This window comes from Pleurodeles waltl, chromosome 8, assembly GCF_031143425.1.
Source record: "Pleurodeles waltl isolate 20211129_DDA chromosome 8, aPleWal1.hap1.20221129, whole genome shotgun sequence".
Classification (NCBI taxonomy): Eukaryota; Metazoa; Chordata; class Amphibia; order Caudata; family Salamandridae; genus Pleurodeles; species Pleurodeles waltl.
Window position 1 is genome coordinate 196,743,512 of NC_090447.1, and position 23,136 is coordinate 196,766,647.

Genomic DNA, 23,136 nt, shown 5'->3' on the forward strand with positions numbered 1-23,136 from the left:
GGCCAGGAGCACATATAGTGAACGTTACTATAGACTTACAAGTAAATTAAATATGCTAATTGTGCAAAAGCCAACGCCATCATGTTTAGAGTACAGAGCACCTACACTTTCGCACGAGTCAGCAGTGGTAAAGTGCCCAGAATCCTAAAAGTCAGCAAAAATGAGTCAGAAAAAACAGGGAGAAGAAGGTAAAAAGTTTGGGGTGACCTTGCAGAAAGGGCCATTTCCAGTACCCCCCAAAGTCTTCGCAATAGGTGTCACAAAAGGTGGCGGGTTATTTGCTAGATAAACCCCTGGATATGGAAGTACTTACCCAGCTTTAGGCGGAATGTCCCAGGCCTTCCTAAGAAGGTAAAAGTCAATGCTACCCAAGAGATTGATCCAAGGATCTAACATTTTTGGGCAAGTCTTTGTGTGACCTAAAGAAACAAATATATAGGCTAAAAAAAGGCCTTTTACGACAAGTTAGTGTACTAGGTAGGACTATCTGCCAAGATCCTGAAAATGGCTAGGGAAGCAAAACCAGAGATAGACCCTGACATTCTTTCAAGCAGAGCACAGAGACCAATCTGCTTCTTAGGCAACGTCAGAGCGAAGGCTGAAATAAAATAAGTAGAATAAAAAGTGGGAAATGTAGCCTTGTATGATGCGGGTCCCACTGCAGATGAGTCATATTCACAGATTGTGTAGTTAAGGAATTGAGGCAGATTCATCCACACGTTTTCTCAGGACTAGCAAATAAAAGTGGATTTGATTCCTAGTAATACCTCTTTGCATGTGCCAATTTTGCTTTGCAGAGCTATTTGAAATTTCTTTAGATTCTTTAATCCATTTCCCCAGATATCCAACGACACCTCATGAACACCAATCATCCACTCAGATCTGTTACAGCTAGAGGTATGTAGGGATTTCAGAGCGCAATATCACTTTCCAGGCATTTTGGAACAAGCTTCTTCTCTTCACATCAAGGAAATTACGCTCAACATGTTGATATGTTATGTAAATTTGTAGAGAGCACTATCACCCAGGAGGTTATCCTGGTGGTGAGCAAGTGTGATGTCATTCCACCCTTTAGGAGAGATGTAGGAGAAAGTTTCTCCGTATGCGTAGTATTTGTGACTCCCCTATCAGTAACCGTAATGGAATCCAAACTTTCTAGTGTGAATGATAGAGCATTTCTTAATATAGCTTTCAAACAAAAAGGTCTTATGCCACATTAGTACAACCTCTTACCCAGTGACACAGAAGTTGATACTGTGCCGCTACGGTCCCCTACATTTTCTAGATTACCACCTGATTTCCCCTTCAAGAAAATATTACGCATAGCTGTTGTGGGGAGAATTGAGTGTGGTCAAATATTCTGTAATGTAGTTTTGGTAATCAGGTGTGTTGAGAAGATAAATACTTCTGTTGGTGGTTTTTTTTTGTAAAAGCCAGAAGAACCTACTTCTGTTCCCTTCTCATATCTTTCCTGGAGATGATGATGTGTGGAAAGCATGAGTGTCTCTCCACTCAACATTAGAATAGTAACGGAAAGAAAGGAAGACTGCAGCATCCTGAACTATCTTTATGACAGAGGAAGATTACAGGTAAATTATTTGGGCTATACTGTACACAGGAGATAGCCTGTTACTTAACCTGGAATATGTCATGGTCTCATTTTGTGGGCTTTGCCAATTTGCTGTGACCATGCCAAGGCTGCTGCTTTTCTTGCCGACTGGCAATCCGAGACAGGTGACATTAATCAAATGTGCAATCATTCACAGCTGTAGACAGAAGAGACAAATGTACATTTGAAAAACAGTGGGCAATTTTGGTGGGGCAAAATGAAACAACTAGGTTCCACATTCTAGGGCTGGGCAACGAGTTGTGGAGGTTGGTATATTAGCTCCACTCCATAATCATCATGCAGGTCGTTTGCTTCATTGCTATGCCAGGTGAGCTGCAGATCTGACACTCAATAGAAATAATGAAGAAAAAAATATGATGATGTAATATAATGAACTTCAATTTCATGCCAGTGCTCAGTTTCTCTCCAGCTATGTCTGTACTTTGAAGTACCACCACATCCAGGCTTTAAGTATGTGTGCATTATAAGCTGTAAAGATTGACTTAAACAATACAAAAATCTTACATGTGCTTTGCAGAGTGTAGAATTCACAAATTACTATCTAAACTCAGGATAGCAACAAGTTTGAGCCAGCAAAATAATAACAAAAAAACCTTCAGTGAAACATTTTGCTGAGCAAACCAGTCAGTTAAAACAAAAGGTAACAGAAACCTCAATCAGCAGAAATAGAGCAAATGTGGAGGTCAGCTGCATGCCTCACACTCTTCACTGCATATAAACCCCGCTGGCCAACATAGTCAGATCCAATGGTCTCAACATAATTTTCTACGCAGACGACACCCAACTCATCCTCTCACTCACTCACCGACGAGTTCTCCACCACCAGAACCAACTTCGACAGATGCATGACAAGCGTCGCTGACTGGATGAAAACAACTGCCTGCAGCTGAACACAGACAAGAAGGAAGTACTGATCTTTGGCAACAGCAGCAACACGTGGAACGACTCCTGGTGGCCATCAGATCAAGGACCCGCACCCACTTCCTCAGACCACGCTGGAAACATAATTGACAACAAGCTTACCATGAAATCACAGGTCCATGCCGTCTCCTCCGCCTGACTCAGGGGTATGGAATTTAATAAAATATCTATTTGTCCATGGGACATGTTGATTGATAAATCTACTTGCCCTGTAACTAAATCCACGTGTCCATTTGGTACCATATAGTGCTGTGACAAATTGTGGCTGAAGTCTCATTATATAAGAGTTCTGATTATAGCCCCTCTGCTTATGCCAGAGCTCATACTATAGTATGGTTTGAATACCATCAATTACCTTATTTTGCCACCTTTTCACACAGGTGTACATACTGTGGTTGGGGGTAGCAGTAAGCAACATCTCCAATGCTGGAACGCCCATTTGAGTCTGTGCAAAACCCACCAACTTACATATTTTAGGGGTTTTCACCAGCTCTTCTTTAATTTTTCCCATATTGAAAGAGCTAGGAAATGTATTTCTGACAATAGCAGAAGTAAAATTTCTTCCAGGGCTGGGAAAAAGAACTTGTAGACACTCAACAGATTTTCGAAAGAGCAAATCTACACATACATAATTGCTTGTGCTAAAATGCAGTTCACAAATATTTTCTAGGGGTGCCATTTCTTGGCCTACTTCTGTATGTTCTTGGTAATTCATGAAAGGTGTAAATCTGCACAAATGCAAGGACATATACTGGGTGCACCTTTTTGACTTTCTTTAAGGACTGGGCCCCTAATTAGGTCTGTTGGTTACCAAGACATTTTGTTTGTATTAAAATTCTGTCTATTGGCTGGCTTCACTGTGAATGACCGCACTGTGCTCTCTTACAAGGAGTACATCAGCACACAAAGTAGTTTTATTCAATACCAGGAACTACTGTGGCAGTGTTTGCTTTTTGAGACAAAACTTTTTTGCTTTTTGTCAGTGTTTGTTATAACAGTAGGAGCCTGGCAGCTCTCACAACAATAAAGTTTTACAAAAACCATGTTAAAACAAGACACACATTGACGAAGCCAAAAGGCTGACAATCAATGTTAAACCTTTAGGCTTTGCTATTGTTTGTTTATTTTCATGTTTTCCCATTATCTTGATCAAACTAGTTACATTGATTTTCCATTATGAATTATTTTATTTTTTTAGAAATACTAGCATTTTACTAATAGATGCTTCAAAGAAATGGTACCTAACATTTTACAGTAGTTTAGCACAACATATTTTTCTTAGTTCCATTTTTTTTAATGTTTTATTTTGAAACCAAAGAATCCTCAATCTTCCTTTCAAGCTTCTGCAAATATTCACATCTAATCAGAAAACATTATGGGAGCCTTATACGTAGCCTCATACTGTAAAACTTTGCAAATATGTGTACAGATCTTTATACTGGAACTACTATCAGTAGTGCAGTCTGAGCTTATAGCGTTTCCTTAGAGCACTCACCCTAATAATTAAGGCTTTCCATTAATGAAACATAAATATAAGTTCAAACAGCATTAACATATTGACACATATTAGCTTAACTGCAGATGATGCCCTTCCCTAATCCATAATGCGGTACTGTAAACTGAGACCCAAAGAGTTTGTGCTGCAGGGCTTTGGGCCTACTTGTCCCAAGGACAAAATAAATAGGAAAACGTGTTGTCCTTGACCCCAAACAATATGTCCTGGGCAATGGGCTATGGGAATTCCACAACCCTCCTGCTTCCTAAGTTTGCACATGCTTTGTAAGATCCTCAAGTGGCTACCCCTACACACAAGACACACCATGATACAGGCCCTAATCACAAGCTGACTGGAATGCGGCAACTCCTGCTACATAGGAATTGCTGCACACCTCCTACAGAGACTTCAGACCATACAGAATGCCGCAGCCCGACTCATCCTCGGCCTTCCCCAACGAACCATCATCACACCCCACCTCAGGCAACTCCACTGGCTTTCCGTACGGAAGAGATGCTGATTCAAGCTGCTCACCCATGCACACAAGGTTCTACACAACCAAGGACTCATGTACATTAACCACCGCCTTCACTTCCACCAACTATCAAGAATACCATGCTCTGTCTCCCTTTCACTTGCCCATACTCTCTGCATCTACCAAAGCAGAAGTGGAGGTCGCTTCTTTTCTCACATTGCAGCAAAAACGTGGAAGAGCCTCCCCACACACTTTCGGACCATCACCTCATTTACGGAATTCCTAATGGCCCTCAAGACCTGGCTGTTCGAATAAGCCTCTGGGACCTACAAGCGCCTGGATACCCTATCAGGTGATTAGCCGAGCTTTATAAATACTGATTGATTGATTAAGTATGAAAGGGTTTTACTACCACAATTTGTTTAATAGCACCATCTACCATGCGCTGTTTGAACACCTAAAAGGGTATGAATCAGGAAAACCATCATTTGCTAGATCAACTCTTTATACAAGAGCCATCTTCAGGTAACATCCCCACTTCAATCCTTTCTCTGTGCTCATGTCTTCCTCTCCTGAGTTGTTGCTCTGAGGTGTAAACCTCCATCTCTACTCTGCATCTATTGCTTGATTGATCTTTATATTTCACTGTTACACTAACAACATAAATCATGTGTCAGGCACTGAAAATGTTAGGCATGGCTAACCAACCAAGACAATGACCACAACTTCACTGCTGTCTTCCCTGGCTCCCCACTCTCTGCCTGGCTGCCTCAGCTGCACTACTTGATTTGGTCCGAAATAGGAGCAGGGCTCTTAACATATCTTGTAGATATCTGAGCTTAACTGAAGCTGATTTTGACTGTTTGGTTCAGAGAATGGAGTGTAATCATTGGGGACAGTTTGAGTGTATGAAGGCCACTCATGCTGAGAGGAGTCAGTCCCTTAGTGGTGTGCATTATTTGACTAATCTCCACGCCGTCAATGACAGTAGGGCTAAATTATTTGTCCCAGAGAGAGGGATGCACGATTGCATGGTAAGAGGAGGGACTAAAACACGAGATGCTTGAGCAGCTGTCAGCTGAGTACTAAAGTGGACATCATTAGGAGCCTCAAAGTGGACACCATGCCAAATACCAAAGCAGGCCTTGAAAGAAGCATGCAGTCTGGTTACACTGGTTCACTGCCTCATTATCAAGGACCCAACTAGGTGACCTCTTGGAAGACATCACCTAGCTCTTGCTTAGCGATACAGATTTTCTAAAGAAATAAAAACAACGATAGCTAAGAGGTGAACATCATCATTTGTGAGGCTGGTGCTACTGTACAATACCAATGTTCAGAGTGCCAGGTCTCATCTCGAGCACCCTTCAAAACTGGTCAACGGACCTTGTGTTTGGATTAGAATATTAGCAGTACACACACACCGCTGAGTATGCCTAAGATTCAAAGCAGTACCGTATTGTTTCCGATATAGCCGTGTGAAAAGTAAAATTCTGACATAAGAAGAAACATTCTGGTCTGGCACAGCAGAAATGTGTCCACTTGTGGAACCTGCTACAGCATGCAGCAGACTCTATGCCTGCAATTCTTGGAGACATATTATGAATCCCTCTATAGCGAAACAGGGGGACAATCTTAAGCTAATAAGTGCTTAACCTGCACCTCTAACCATCCTCTCTGCGCTGGCAGGGTGCCAGTCCAGCTGCACTGGCATGTGGGGGAATGGTCAAGCAAATCCTGGAGCCTAGCAGTACAAAGTTCAGGCAGAACATGGTCTGTACCCCAATCACATATGTAAAACAGATCGAACTGCAACAACCAGAAGAGAGACAAAATGAAGTGTGAAAAAGACAGTGTGTACGAAGAGAAGGGGTAAATGAGGGAGTCGAAAAAGGAAAAAAATCCTTTAATCTCCGTCTCCATGGACTGTTACCAGGTGCATATTTTCAGAAGGAATAAGCAAATGTGTAAACCTGGTGATTGGCAAAGCAAAAGGCTGCTAAAAATATTATGTACATGGCTGCAATTTAAAATCCTCGCTCATCTTATTTTACGGATTACAGTCAAAGCATTCTTTTAAAGAGTAAAATATACAGAACATTTCCTCATTGCAAATATCCCTTTTATGTGTGGTAACCAACTCATTCTTAGTGCACGTTAATGTGTCACTATGAGCCAATTTCAACTATCAGCTAAACGGGCAATAGCTGGATAAGAAACATAGATGAATAATTTTGTTTACATATTCCTTTCATTCTATGTGTATGAATATATCTTATTTATGACTTCTACACTACGCTCACAAAGAGTCAGGAGGCAGCTCTACAACACTAATAAAAACATAACATCATCTCAAACATCTGAGATTCCTGGAAGTAAAAATGCACTCGGGTCTTGTGGTATACTTTCTTTAATATATAAATAGAGGTGTTTTGACGGATACCCCATTCCTTATGTTAAACCGATGAAGTTCAAAAGTGCTGCACAAAGGTCAGGAACCAGGATACAACTCGTACATCTTTTCTCAATTAATCCGCTCATTTGACCTGGGCCCCAACAAATATCGTGGGGGCGGGCTTATATACTAATATGTATGTTGTGGGTGTCAATGTACAAGGGCAGAATCTTACAGAAAGAGGGCGCTGTGTTTCCTGTAAGTGAACATAATGGAACGTAACATGTCATACAGTGAACCTGAGTGTTTGCAAAATTAGACTAGGGCCGACAGGGTCTTCTGATAATTATAGACGCGGACTGACCATTAAATGCACTGCACGACTACTCAAAATTGGAGAAGCAAGAACGTAACACCACCCCTGGAAAGTCATAGAAGGTGATGATACAGGAATAATTTCCAAACATACCAATATTCCCTACTCAGGGCAGTAGTGTCGCAAACCTTACCTGTCGCTTTCAGTTAAAGGCACTTAAAAATCCAATTGCTTCTGCTTTACGTTCGGCTCTAACCGAATTCATAATATGAAGGACTCTGTCCGACTTCCATAAGTGAAGGCAGGCAGAAGGAATCGAAAAGCTAGGTCCTCCTGATTGACGGGCTAAGGGGTGGGACGTAGTACGAAAGTCTGTCAGTGTCCTCTCCCACGGTGCCTGTAATTGGTTATAAAAAAAAAAAACATGACCCGCACCAGGAAAAGGGTATCTGCCCGCCCCGGAAGACACCGCCCTACTTACCCCGGAAGAGAACGCCGCGTACTTCTGGCTGTACGTAGGCCGTTCTTTCTTTCCTCAGTTGCAGTTCATTTTGTGAGAGTTTTTTGACCCCGGTGACGTACTGCTCTAGGAGGAGCATCCGTTACTTTAGCGCACTACGGAAGGTCCTCACTAGGCAGGGAATGGGTCGTGCTTGTCAAATATGCGATCTGGTTCGTAGGTGGTCCGATTCCCCAAATTCGGGCTTGAAGGCATTTGCTTACTGGTTTCTCAGTATTTGCAGTGCTCAGGGGTAGTAGAGGATCATATAAATACAATTTAAACATTACAAAATCTCATTTCCATGTCACTACACGCAAGGATTACCATTTTCCTGAAGGTATTTGGCTCCGTCATAAGGACCTCCTGTAGAAGTATTTGGTTCCGTAATAAGTACCGGCTGTACAATACCTGCCGAGTTTAAAAGACCATTCTTTGTGTCCGTATTGAAATGTGATGAAAAAGTTTCGCAGCTCTTTAGTATGCTTCTGAACGTTCTGTTGCAGGCTGGCCAATGAGCTGGAATCAGTAATATAATTTTTCATCCTCCGCAGGTACTAGCAGATGCTCACCGAGGTCAATTAACTTTTGTACCAAGTACGTAGTGTGGTAGAAACATCAACAATATTTCAGTCCCAACTCACAATATGAACACCAGTGGCGGCCCGTCCTTTAGTTCGGAGGGGCCACGCCCCCCACCTTTTGCCCCTCATGAAGAGTGTCTGTCAAGCTGAACAAAGGTCAGCCTGACAGACACTCTCCGTGTTCAGCTCAGCAGCCAGGAGCAGACATGCGCAATTTGCGCACACTCCTGGCTGCCTGAGCTGAACTTTGCTGGACTGAGGCAGTCACAGCTCCAATGGGCGTGACCTCCTCGGCTCAGCAAAGGTGACTCGAGGCCCTCCCCTGGGTGACGAAGAAAGCGTCACCCATTGACACTCTCCCTGGGCGCTTCAGGTTTAAGCCCTGAAGTGCCCAGGGCGAGTGTCAATCAGTGACACTTCGTCACAGAGTGGGGTGGGGTGGGGTCAGCAGTCTCACTGACCCCATCCCACTCTGTGACGAGGCTGTGACTGCTGCCTTCCCTCATTGGCTGACCCAAGGTCAGCCAATGAGGGAAGGCAGCAGTCCCAACCCTCCTGGGACCTGGAGGCTGAAGGTAAGTGTATGTGTATATGTGTGTGATGTTTTAAATTGAATGTTTGGTGTGCACATGCATGTTTGAGTGTTTTTAATGGATGTGCGTGCGTGTGTGAAAGAATGAGTGTGTGCGATCTTTTAAAATGAATGGTGCGTGCATGCATGTTTGAATAGTATGAGTGTTGTTAATGGATGTGCGTGCGTGCGTTTCTGTGTGTGAAAGAATGAGTGTGTGTGTGTGTGGGTCCCGCCCGCCCCCTCCCTCCTAAAGCTGCTGGCCGCCACTGATGAACACCATGAAGGAAAACTCCAATCAGGAGCAAAGTTAAAACATTTATTATGCTGAGGCAGATGTCTTAGTTAGAAATTAATGAGTATTTATGTGTTTCGAATAATGAATTATGTAGAAAATGAATAACGTAGAGAAAAATAATGCGCACGTTTGAAATTGTGACCTTGAAGAATGGCCACCAGTGTTCACGAAATGTACTAATCAATGAATAACACTAATGAAATATTTAAAATGTATTAGGTTAATGTAGGAATATGTCATATTAAGGGTTATGAAGTGTGCTCTTGCTTATTAATTGTAGGCCTTAATTTAGCGAGTGTCTTGGCCTAGTTTTGCCAGGACTCATGCAGAAGCTGTATTTCTTAGCGTTTAATAAAAAATACAAAAATGCTGACAGATGGAACTAAACTGAAATGATCATTGTTTTAACAAAATGCTTAGCAGAAGCTTTCCATGAGAATCAACTAACAGGAGACAGTGTCCTAAAAGTGTAACAATTGTGTGTAACGTGTGTGAGAAGTACTTTCCCAGGGCGCGAACAATGAAGACACTGACTGGAGAGGAAGATGCAACAAATTTGATACCTGACAAGCTGGATGATGAGAACATCGTAAAACAGACCAATCAACCTCATGTGAAGGGCGAAATATTAGAATTCATAGATTTGGTATAGAATACTGGGTAGAGTAATAACATTTGATTAATTGACCAATAGGGAAATAGGGGATAGTTTAGGTGACTTTGATATAAAAACATGACAGAGGAAAGAGACTTCAGACCTTTTTCAGACCTTATTCTGATTTTGTGATGCAAAATTTAGAGAAGAAGAGACTCAAGATTCTGTCATTGGGTTCATACTCTCTGACTGAGAGCCTGATGTTTGCTGATTGATTGGTGACCTGAGGACGAAGACTGTTTCTGCTTGCTGACCCATACCATGGATAGGTAGATATGACAATTTGACTGAAATGCATTTTTGTGCCTTTTCTTTCTAGGTAACAACTGCGCTGTCTTAATAGTTTTCCTTAGCTAGATGTTGTCTAAATTCGTGTTCTAAATTGTTTGCGTGAAGCCCAACATGCTGATGCTAATCTGGGTTAGTTGAGCCTATCTAAATGACGACTGACAGAATTGCAGGGACCAATGTTCGACGAGCTATCTTGTTGAATCCTATGTACTATATAACCCTATCACAGCTGACTTTGCTATTGCTTTGCATTGTTGTTTTAGAATGTGTTGTGATTCAAACCTTGGTTAGATTGCATTTTTTTCGTCACTTTGATCTACCAGTATTGTTCTTATATGTGTTTCATTTGATTTTGAGATTAATCTATATGACTTTAGCATTGTTAATATAAGGGAAATAAAATTACTAAACCTTATCAAAGGTGTGGTTATTCATGGCTGAAAAGTCTTGGTGCGTGACAACTACTGACTCCATTGATTATTGATTTGACTAATGATTATTGATTATTGCATATTGATGAGTGTTTCTGTTCTGGAGCTATGGTAAGAACATCTTAAACGAGTCAAAAGGTTAATCAACCTATACACGTCCCCTCGTAAGTTTACTTATTAAGAACCGACGCACTTACAGTTATGGTAGCAGACTGATGGTTTGTCTGTTTGAGAGGTTGCCATAAGTGTCCGGTATAGGGTGTTAACAATTATGGTAAAGAGACTGATGGTTTGTCTCCTTAAATGACAGGTGTTGACAGTTATTGAGAATTCAGTATTTTGAGATTTGGATTTTGTTTTTCAAAATGATAATTGGAAAGAAGATGATGTTCCCCTGAACGTAGAAATGACTTTCCCAGATCCTGAAGCCTGCTAGTAGTGTTGGGTATGTTCCTGGCATTCTAGTGATAGAGAGAGAGAGAGGTAGGTTGCGCTTGCAGAGCTTATGCAAATTGCAGGTGAATTGTGACGTATGGGGGAATTTAGGGAGTTTGCATACTCCAAATGAAGTATTAGTAGGAGTGTGCGTACTCCGCAGTATGAGTGTAGTGAAGTCGCCGAACTTCACATATGTGTGGCGCTTTGTGCTCAAAAATTGTCCACATGGTTGTTGACGTACGGACCCTGTGTGGTCTAAGACTTCGGAGTATATTGGAAAAGTGTATGAGACACTTGGTTATATGTTGTAATCTGCCTGGTTTAGTAAGTTGATCGGGTGTGGTCAACAAGTCAGTGTGTGAGTTAAGTGGGCAAGAGTTTAGACTGAGATTTGGCGAGTCCGATGTGCACCAGGACAGACCCATTGATCAGTTGAGAGTAAAATTTGCGGGTCGAATTCTGCTTGCGAATCTGGTAGACCGAGAAAGAGGAATAGCTGCATGAGCGAAAAGGCCATCAGTGAAAATCCGTTTCAAAGCGATTGTGTCACCTTCCTGTAGTAAACCAGCAGGTTTGTTTTTGGGTTATTGGTTTTTGATTAGTGCTCACAATATTTTGCATTAGTTTTGAGTGGATTGGAGTTTTGCATTAGTTTTGAGTGGATTGGAGTTTAGGAGGACGAGCTGCAAGACTTTGTCAGCCGCAGTACATGTGAGTGTGACGTCACGTGAGCCGCGCTGGGATAGATTGGTTAGTGAGAAGGGTCGGGCACGGTTTGGCAGCCGTACATGAGAGGCAATTGCTTGAGAACGTGGGTGAAAGGAATCTTGGGAGTAAAAGTCATTTCCTGATTTGATTTTGAATACATAAAAGTAGAAAAGATGAAGTTTTCAAGGCATTGAAGAGTGCCCTTAGGGGAAATACATACATTAGAGCGAATGTAGGGGAGCCTACACCACCAGAAAATACACCGACTTACATTGTAATGGAGAAGCGAGGTGTTGCGCCATGTCTTTGGTTAAAGCAATGGTGCAAGTTTACAGAGAAAAAATGGGAGCTTAGCGTTTCCCGACAATGGGACGTTCAATTTGAGGATTTGCGGGTGGCCCTATATGAATCGAAGCCCCTTCCGAGACCAGCACAGTTTGAAGAGTTCGCAGTATGGGAGCTTGTAGCTCAACAGCAAATTAAATTCGAGAGGAGAATAAGAAGGATAGAAAAGAGGCTAAATGGGATTGCGAGCAGAAAAGGTGGAGATCAGAGACTTTGCAGAAAGTTAAGTTGTTTCCTTCTATTACACAGGACGATGAGACGAAAGGAAGGAAAGCGACTAGAAAAACTAATAAGAGTCCGTCCGAGAGTAAGGAAGCTAAAAGATCCTCCATAGTAGAGGAAGAATCAGCTTCTGAGGATCTTGTTACACAGATACTGAGAGACCGACCATCACCTTATGCGGTGTATGAGAGTGGTCCGAGTACTAGTGCTGATCCAACAGCCCCGGCACAGACAATGGGGACAGTGAGTCCAGTACAGGTTAATGCTAGCCAGACAGGGTGCGGGGCAAGGTAGTTCTAATGTGTTGACTACTCCAGTATTTCAGGCACAGATGCAGCCACCTCCAATACAGAGAATTTACCCTGATGTGCCTATTCTAGAAACAGCTTCAAACTTGTTTCCTACGGAGAAAGTGGTTCCGAGGCCAATGCTGATCCAGACTGAGCCGACTCCGATTTTGTTGCCCCAGGTACAGCCGCAGGGAATGCCGAGATTTACGCCAATGACAGGGACACAGTCAGACTTGACTCCGGTAATGAATCAAAGTATGGGATTTACTCTCCCACAGAGTACAGGTGCCAAAGCAGCCCCAGATGCAATATTGCTGCTGATTACTGTTGGTCCAGCGGTACCAATATTTGCGCAAAAGAAACCAATTTCGAATGAACAGGGAGCAATGTCCCAGAGTCTAATGAGGAGGGGACCAAATGAGCAAGTTCAGGTAGTCTCTACTGTGGTCTAGACTTTTGATGGATCAAGATTTTTGTGAGATCTCAGTCCACTTGTTGCACTTCCCGATGCTGTGAATGGACCTAGTGCAGGTCAGAGCTTGAAGCTGTTGACACTGCAGACACCGAATCCGTATAACAGGTGCCACTGGTGCACGCAAGCAACATTTCATTACAGGGACTGAGGGCTCAGCACTTGACTGAATGGTTAGACAAGCTGACTACCCCACAGAATGTTTCTAAGTGTGAGGAACAAATTAATGGTGTCAGACCGAGCATGGAAGCGGGTGAATTAGTTGAGGGAACAATGGGGGTGACTAGATTAGAGTCCTACACAAAAGCGGAGTTGAGATATTTACACCCAAGGATTACAAGAGAGGTGGGCAAAGTACACCCGAGATTAGCGGCCTTGGCAGAAAAACATGGCATAGAAATTAAGAAAACAAAGCCTTTGAAGAGAAGTTACCGATTAGATTTTGAGGCAAAAGATTTTGAACACATGAGGTCTACCGGAATGAAGGTGCACCTTAAAGAATTATTGTAGAGTGCTCAGGATGGGGGGGCATTAGAGAAGTGGGAAGGCAGATGGGTAAAGAAAAGAGACAAAAGGAAAAGAGATTATCTAGAAGTGACCAAAAATGTATAACAGGACAAGGATCCAGTGAAGATTTTACCAATGAGGGAAATCCCAGGGGGAGATTTTGTTCATGTTCCTTAGATCAGGAGTGATATTCTATCATTTACAAATGATTACCCAAAACTAAGAGAGAAGCCAGCAGACAGACAGGTTCATGAAGCTTGCAAAATGTCTGTGGGAAAACTTTAATGGAGATAGTGGTTCCAGCTGACTTGTGGGTTGAGTGTAATAGAGCCGTAGATTGGCCAACAAGTGAACCAGAGAGAGATAAGAGTACAGGTGCACCATCTTTTGAGGTAATGAAATATACTATAAGGTGATTGAGTTTCTGAAGATGAGGATTTCGCCCAAAACATTGATTGGCAGAGAATTGATAGGAGAGTGCAAGAAGGAGTTGATGCATGCGTATTATGAGAGATTGTTGAAGGAGTACAGTGGCACAGAAGCAATTGAGCTGAAAGACATGCTGCATTTTGTGTTCAGATTTGTGGAAGGACTGAGACCTGAGATAGGTCAGATGATTAAGAGTCATTTGATTTGCTGGCAAGCAAAGCCGATCAATGAGGTGTAGTGATGAGATTGAATTAAAGCAGAAAAAGTTGAAAGAGAAGGCGATGTTGATGCAGATTAAGGCAGCTCAAACAGGAGTGCAGGGAAGTTTTGTGCAGCAGATGCCACAGCAGCAGGGAAACGTCAAGTTTCAGCCTCAGATGAGAGGTAGGGGTCATGGAGGCAATATGAATCGTGGTCCAAATTTGAGCACTGTAGTGGTTCAGAATAATGTGCAGAGAATGAAGAAGCTGCTGCCTACTACATCCTAGCAGCAGAGCCAGTAAGGGAGAACCATTGATCTGTGTGACTACATTTAACCCAGCGTCTAATATGATCAAAAAGATACTAAATGAAAACTGGAAAATCCTCACTTCTGGGGGCCTCCCCTTTCAGATCCCAATGAATGCTTACAAAAAAGCAAAAAGTATTCGGGATATGATCATACATACACGCCCACGGGTAAATCCTACCACAAGTAGACAAAGGACCCTCTGGGACCTTCCTCCTCCCAAAGGACACTTTCCATGCGGCAACTGCAGCGTGTGCGCACTCACCAAGAAAACCCTTACACTTGATTTAGGACTACGGACGCCCTGGGAACTGAGACAATTAACGAATTGCAACAGCAAAAACGTGGTATATATGATTACATGCCCCTGTGACAAGAGATACATTGGGATGACAACGAGAAAAGTGGGCACACGCATCGTCGAACATAGGAGTACCATCCGTTGTAAAAGAGATGCCACAAGACTCACTGAGCATTATATCTCCAACAATCACCATCCTGACCACATGCAATGGGTGGTGTTGGACCAATTGAAATCAACAACAATCAATGCCAAGCATAGACTACTACTATATGAACAGAGGTGGATATGGAGGCTGCAAACAGACACTAGAGGATTGAATGACAATATCCAGTGGTCATCTTTAGGTTGATGACTAGATATCTTTACGATTCCCTCGCCACATGAGATCCCCCCCTGGGGCCTTACAATGCCCTACTATGGGTTCCACTACCCTCTCGCTTGTGTTTATTTTTATATTTATTTTTATTTTTATTTTTACTTTTGACCAGGGGAGTACCCCTATTAACCAGATTAGTCCCCCCTCTCTCCTGCCATCAGAGCTATTGTCGCTCATTTTCTCTCTCTCTCTCACATCTTGTTACTTTTCTCTCCTGCACTTACCCCTCTATTCTCCCGCCCACTGTCTTCTTTTCCCTCCTCTTTCCCCGTTCCTTCTTCCTTTTCTTTTTTCCCCCTTCTCGTCGCTCTCCTTCTCTGATACCCTCCCCTTTCCGCATACATCCCGGCTGTATTCTCTCCCCGACCCTTGCGTTCCTTCCTCAACTTTCCTTTGTCTTTTTTCTTTCTTTTCCTCTCTTTCCCACTCGCCCTCTTTTCATGTTTTTTTACCCTCTTTTCTCTCCGCTTTGTTTCCTCCCCCCTTTTTTAGCCTTCCTTTCCATCCCTTTTGATCCCTTTTCCTGTCTTTCTTTTCTCTTTCCCCCTTTCCCCCCCCCCCCTCCTCCTTTCCCTCTTTATCCCCTGGCTTCACCTTTTTTCCCCTTCCCACAACCACACCCCCACAACCCCCCCCCCTTTTTAGTCTTTCCTCTTGTATCCGTTTTCTCCTTTTTTCTTTCCCCTTTTTTCCTCCCCCCCCCCACCCCCCTCCTCCTCCTTTCCCTCTCTGTTCCCCCGGCTCCCCCCGCCCGCCCCCACCCCTCCTCTCTTCTCCTCACTTGGCCTGGGCGTCCTACATGGACTACCAGGCGCGCTCCACGGGACTCCAATTCCCAGAGTCCCGCGGGCATAGATGACGCGCCGCGCCTCCCGCGACGCATCTCGGCAGGACGCTCGCCGCGCCTGCCAGCCGCGACGCATCCTCATCGCATCTTCCAGCACGTCTCCCGCGGGCCTCGTTTTCTCTGAGGTCCCGCGGGTGGATTCCGCATTGAAGCACCGGCGCACCCCGCACGGGGGTGCGGCCGGTCTATGGGCGTGGCAGAACTACTCCTCGAGCACCGGGAGTCTTCTAGGCAACACGCCCGATACCCCTGACAATCCCTACTCCGGACCCCGCCCCCAGGCCCCCAGCCTCTCGCCTATTGGTTGTTGATCGACATAAAATTGCAGATCAACCCTTCAGTCAGTACCAGAGCGGCCTGGCTCCGGCATGTAGGTACCCCCCATGGTATTCCCTTTGGAGTGGTAAGTGTTGGCCTCCCTGGCCCCTTGGATATTTTCTTTCACCCTTCTTTCCCTCATTCTGCCTAGCTCCTACCCTGTTCCTTTCCCCCCCTTTTTTCCTTTTTTCCAGTTTTTCTCCTTCTTCTCTTCTCTCTGTGTCCTTTTTCCCTCATTTTCTTCTTTTCTCCTTCTTTCCTTTTTTCTTTCTTCCTTTCTCCGTCACCAACCGCCAACCCTAGCCCCCCCCCCCTCTTTTTTCCCCTTTTCCCTTCCCTATGTCCCTGTTTTTGCTTTCCCTGTCTTTCCTTACTTCCCTATCTAGGTCTTCCTTGCGCCCTTATGTTCTGCCCTTTCTCTACACATTTTTTATCTTCTTCTCCCCATTCTTCCTTACTTAAACGCCTAATCTCCTCAGAGTGTGACTAAAAGGGAAAACCCCTCCCCGGCATTAGCCAGACCAGAGGCAAATCGCCCCCTACCCCTTGGTAAGTCACATCTGCATGCATGTGTGATTGCCTTTTTCATTATTTTTACATATTTTCACCTTGTGCTGTGTGCTTTGCAGTGGTTTGCCACGGTTTTTCTCACTCTAAATATGTTCTGAATAATTGTGGTTTATCTATCTTCTATCACAGACCTACCCCACCGTGAACTACCCGTTCAGGTAGGCCATTCATTATCCACTTTGAGCACCCCACTTATTGCGTGTGCTCCGACCCTGACGAATGCCCCTGACCTACCAGCACCTAGTGAGGGCAGAAACATGTTGGTCATCCATTTTTTATCTTAGACTCCAGGAGACATTACTCTCCAACGAGCCTTTTCCCCTTGCTTTTAGTCTTACCAGCATGCACCTATATTAAAACTAGCAGCAACTATCAGTGACATGCTTGGTAATTTTATTACTCACCTCAGCTGGATCTAAGTAACTATCCAGTAAGTTTAATTTCAGTACTCCCTCCGGTTCTTTTAACCAAGAGGTTGAGTCCGCCCAAGCAGTATCATCTTGCTTGGGTGGGGCTAGGTGGTCATATGATGAAGCATGACACTATTATGTGTGTGAGACCACCTAGTCCGTAAAGGAGACTCCCCCTTCCCCTGTGGGACTACACAGCACCCCCCCTGTCTGGATATTCTCCAACAATGATTCCCCCGCGTTAGGATCCAAAGCCACCTAACCAACACCGATTTAAGACTGACCCAGTCTTACTTTCGGTTCCCTACTACCCCACACCTTTAGTGATTATATAGATTTCTTTAGGGAGGCGGTGTGGGCTAGCAACACTCCCAGTGCTCTCCTTTTGTGTATTTGAAGCTGTTGCCGTGTCACATCTGCGGAGCCGTGGGACACTGGAAGCAGGAGTGTCCGATGATGGTACAAGAGGGTGTTGTTCAGCAAGGTAACGACGTCAATACATTTCAGAATGTGAGAGGAACAAGATTAAGGGGTCCTAATCCAAATTTCCAGAATAATGCGAATCACATGCAAAATTTCCAGCCCATGCAGCAGGTGCAAATGCCCCGTGCACAAGTGTCACATTTGCAGCCAATGCAGCAGCAGGTTCCCATGGTACCTAGTCAGCAAATGCAGATACCTCAAGCCCCGATGGAGCAGCAACAGATGATGCTTTTTCAACAGGTCACAGGTCAGAGACAAGACAGAAGTAGTAACACAGTGCACCAATTCCCGTTACACAGCGAGAATGAAATAAATGGTGAATGAATGAGTGACAGTTCAGATGAGGAGCCATGTGTGCTTGCAACTTCTTTAGAAGTAGATCAGAGGGGACCCTATGTGAGGGGAAAGGTAATGGGTCACAGAGTCTCATTTCTGGTGGACACAGGAGCTACACTCTACGTAAGAAGTGCAGAGGTCCCTAATCTGCCCCTTTGAGGAAGAACAGTTCAAGTTGTGGGGGTAGCGAATCACTATTTGACAAACCTGATAACAGATCCAGTGCAAGTCGAGATTGGCAATTTCCAGGGACTGCATACATTTGTAGTCTGCGATTCGAGTCCAATATACCTACTGGGAAGGGACTTGTTGTGTAAGACAAAGTGTTTGATTACTTGCTCAAATGATGGAATTGAGATCCAGACAAATAGTGATGATGAGAAAGACCCAGCTCCAGAGAAGGAGTGCGAAGCTACAAATGAGGAGTACACCTTGATTGAGTTTTTCCCAATGTTCACAGTGAGATAGCTTCATTCTGATTTGCAAGGGACAGTGCAAGACAACGTGTGGGATTTGACAGGGAAAGAAGTGGATTTGGTCAGGGGAGTGGAGCCGATCAAGGTTACTTTGAAGCCAAATGCAGTTTTCCCGCAACTTCCACAGTAAAACATGACCCAAGATGTCCTGATGAAAGTGGCTCAGATAATTGCAGACTTTGTGAAGCAGGGAGCCCTAAAAGAGGTGTTGAGCAGTCCATGTAATTTACCAATAATGGGTTTGTAGAAGCCATGTGGGAAGGTTCAAATTGTTCAGGATTTGAGAAAAATAAATGACATTGTGGTCAAATGTTGTCCTGTGGGGCCCAATCCAGCTGTAATAATGTTCCAGATTCCATGTGATGCAGAATGGTTCACAATGGTTGATTTGTAACAAGCGTTCTTTTCTGTACCTCTTCATGAAGATAGTCAATTTCTTTTTAGTTTCAAAGTTCTGGATCGAGTCTACTGCTGGTGTCCACTTCCTAGGGGTACACAGAGTCACCTTCCTTGTTTAACCAGATCTTGAAAAAGAATTGGAGTCATTAGGGTTACCTTTTCACTCGACTTTGGTACAGTACATTGGTGACTTATTGATTGCATCTAAGACAAGGGACGAGTGTAAGTATGGCTCAGTTGCCCTGTGGAACCATTTGGGAATGTATGGTCACAAAGTGTCACCACTGAAATTGCAGTACTTTCAGAAGGTAGTGAAGTATTTAGTTCACCAAATTGAGAAATGGTCGAGGAAAATATCTAGAGAAAGGATTACAATGATACTGCAGATAAGTCCCCCAACCACACAGAGAGATGTCAGGATGTTCCTGGGTATGGTGGGCTATTGTTGCCAGTGTATCCCAAATTATTCGGAGATTTCAAAACCATTGCAGAAGTTGACTCATAAGGATGTCACAGATCCCATAGTGCTATATCAGAATGAGATGAAAGCGTTCACTGAATTGAGAGAGAGTTTGTGCAGAGCTCCAGCGTTGGGTATGCCTGACTACACAAAACCTTTCACATTGTTTTGCCATGAGCGTAATGCATGTTCATTGTCTGTCTTGACTCAGGTCTGGCGGTGCTCATCGCCCAGTAGCATATTTTTTAGCTACCTTGGACCTAGTTGCAGCAGCTTTACCAGGTTGTTTGAGTGCAGTTTGCAGTTGGTCAAAGTCTTTTACAGTGTGAAAGTGTGGTGATGGGATATCCCCGACTGTAATGGTCCCTCACTCGCTTGAGATATTACTGACAAGGACGAAAATTCAATACTTGACTGGTGCTAGGTTGACTAGGTATGAGACAAGTATCTTGGGTGCACCAAATGTGACACGGAAAAGATGTACAGTGCTGAACCCAGCAACTTTACTTCCAAGTGATACTACTGAAATTAAAAAAGAGGAAGATGTGGAACATGATTGTCTTGAAGTAACTGAGTTGTGCACAAAACTGAGACCTGGCATTAGAGATACCAGATTGGAAGAAAATGACCAAATTGTTTTTGTTGATGGTTCTTGTCTAAGAGACAGTACAATGACACTGAGAGCAGGGTATGCTGTGTGCACAATGACAGGTACCCTGGAAACTTCCTGGCTTCAAGGAGTGTACTCTGCTCAGGTAGCGGAGTTGGTCGCTCTTACTAGAGCGTGCCATGTTTCTGCTCGATTGAGAGTCGCGATCTATACAGATAATCAATACGGATTCAGAATAGTTTATGATTTTGGTCAATTGTGGTCGCAGAGAGGCTTTCTGACCTCTACCGGATCGCCAGTGAGGAATGGTGAGAGAATAAAAGAGTTGTTATATGCAATTTAACTGCATGAAGAAATTGCCATGGTGAAATGCAGTGCACATTTAAGCTCACAGGGCTAAGTGTCCTTGGGAAATGGATATGTGGATCAAGTCGCAAGGTTTTGCGCATTGAACTGTATATCGTTTAAAGACAAGTGTGAATTGTTACCTGAAGAAGACACTACATGTACGCGTTTTGCATTAAAGGTGATTGACACATTAGAAGAGTTATAATATTTACAGAGTAATGTTGACAAAGAGGAGAAACGTTCATGGAATAAAATGAAATGTGTCCAAAGACAAGATGAATTGTGGGTATCTGAGGAAGGTCAACTGGTTTTGTCAAATAGCCTGTTGTCTCAGATGGCGAGGTACTATCATGGTCAGGCACATATTGGGAGGGATGCCATGGTTTGTTTGTTCAAAACTGATTGGTTTAAACCCAAGCTTAGACAAGCAGCTGAAGCAGTATGTCATCGCTGTGTCATTTGTCAGCAATATAATGTGGGGAAAGGGACAGTGGTTAATTTGAGCCACACTGGAAGAGCAGGAGGTCCATTCAACAGAATGCAATTGGATTTTATTGAGATGCCTGCGTGTGGAGTTATGAGGTATGTGTTGGTGATTTTGTGCATCTTTAGTCATTGGATTGAAACTTACCCTACCCAAAGTAATGATAGCCTCACTGAAGCAAAACTGTTGATCAGGGAACTGATACCGCGCTTTGGATTTCCGATCTCCTTAGAATCAGATTGGGGAACGCATTTCAATAATGAGGTGATTAAATTATTTTGCGCCGCATTGAACATTGAGCAGTAGTTGCATTGTAGTTACCGCCCTGAAGCATCAGGACTAGTGGAACAAATGAATGGCACTTTGAAGTCAAGGATTGCAAAAATATGTGCAGCTACGAATCTGAAATGGCCTGATGCATTGCCTTTGGTGTTGATGTCATTGAGGAATACACCTGACAGGAAGACAGGATTGTCGCCCCATGAGATCCTCATGGGAAGAGCAATGAGGTTGCCAGCAGTTCCAGCCAATGCACTTGCCAACATTACAGATGATATGCTGTTGGATTACCGCAAGGGTCTGGCTAATGTAGTCCACTCTTTTTCTCTGCTTGTGGAGGTCACCACACTGCCACTGATCCATGCCAGGGCACAACCTGAGAGCCGGTGACTGGGTTGTTGTCCGAAAGCATGTATGCAAGACGTGTTTGGAGCCTCGTTGGAAGGGACCGTACCAGGTGGTCCTAACGACTACGATAGCTGTGAAGTGTGCTGGGATCCCAAATTGGATTCACACAAGTCAGACGAAGAAAGTGGTATATCCATTGGATCATGAGGAAGCGTTGTTGAGAGTTCCAACCACTGTGAGGCAAATTACAGCACCGGAAAAGGAGCAAGGAAGAACTGAAGCTGAGCCCGAGCTCATTGAAGACGGTTCTGTCAACCCTGTGAGAGACGAAGGTGGAGATCTCCAGGAAGGTGCTGGAGAACCTATCTCAACTGAACCAGCAGGAGAGCCTAGTGCAGAGAGGTCTCTCCCAGAAGCAGACGATTCCGAGAGACAAACAGAGCAAGTGTCAGACCCAGAAGGGGAAGGAGTTGAGCTAGATCAAAGTCAAAGAGATCCGACTCCTCCTGAACCGGTTGCAGGTCAGTCGAGAGAAAACACCACAGAGAAAGAAAAGGATTCAAGTTCAGTTCTGAAGAGAATACTGACAGAAGGTTCACGAAAAGGAGATAAGTGGCCGAATGCACAAGTGGAGAAAAGGAAAGAGGTGATCGTCAAACCAACAATAGAAGAAGAAATAGATACTATGAGAAAAGAAGAACTAAGTGAAGGAGAGTTGAATGGTGATTGAAAGTTAAAAAGAAAGAGAATAGCAAGTCGAAGATATGCAGGTCCTGAATGGATGTATGCAACTATAAACGAATGGCAGCAAGCGTTTATGTCTTTTTGTTTTGATAGGGAAGTTCTGAGTCAATATTTTGAGTTGACCTGAAGAAGATTCATGAACTGAACTGATGAAACAATCTGAGAAAATATTTTTGAGAAAAAGACTGTTGAAAGTAACCGGAAAAGGCATTGATAACCTGATTTGACTTTTAAAACCTGTTTTTGACAAGCTGCTAGCTGATTTTGACAACGAAGAAGGGTTCCTGGAAGTGAAACTGAACTGCTGAAAGAAGAATTGTCTATTTTTTTATTTTTGCTGCAAGTTTTCTAAGTTAGTTCTGCTTTTTGACTCTTTACAGATCATGGCTGATTTTGATAAACAGGTTAGGGATGCTAGGCACTGTAAATATATGAGCATTGGTTTGGCAATTATGTGTGGGACTTTGTTTATAGTATTAATTGTGGGAATGTCTGCTCTTGATGCGAAAGGAGCCAACCATACTTCTGCTTTTGAGACTACTACACTAACAGCCTTAGAGAGGTTTAAGTTAGATGAGAAGTATTTGCATGATTATACTAATGCGTAGGGAGAACTTTCTTCTAACATTTTCTATCGCTTGTTGAGTGAGTATGTTGAGATGATGGATGCAATGGATTGTCTTGTGTGTACGCAGATTCCTTCAACAGTCGAGGAAGGAGTCACTTACCATAGTCTTCCACTAACCTATGGAATAAGTTGTAGTATTGATTAGTGTTTCTGTTCTGGAGCTATGGTAAGAACATCCTAAACGAGTCAAAAGGTTCATCAACCTATGCGTGTCCCCTTTTAAGGCTACTTATTAA

General features: G+C 43.6%; 1 protein-coding gene across 5 annotated transcripts in view; it reads right to left on the bottom strand.

Annotated features, from left to right (window-relative positions):
* The window catches only part of BACH1 (BTB domain and CNC homolog 1), a 265,729-nt gene that overhangs the window by 145,699 nt on the left and 96,894 nt on the right, over positions 1-23,136 (bottom strand). For 2 of the 5 annotated variants that reach the window (XM_069204061.1, XM_069204058.1), the window contains exon 1: positions 7,426-7,630. The exons of 2 other annotated variants lie outside the window; for them this stretch is intronic. The gene's annotated coding sequence lies outside the window, so the exon portion shown is untranslated. Of the gene's footprint in view, positions 1-7,425; positions 7,631-8,058; positions 8,082-23,136 lie in introns of those variants that run through there. One more of the 5 variants, XM_069204060.1, reaches the window with a different exon arrangement.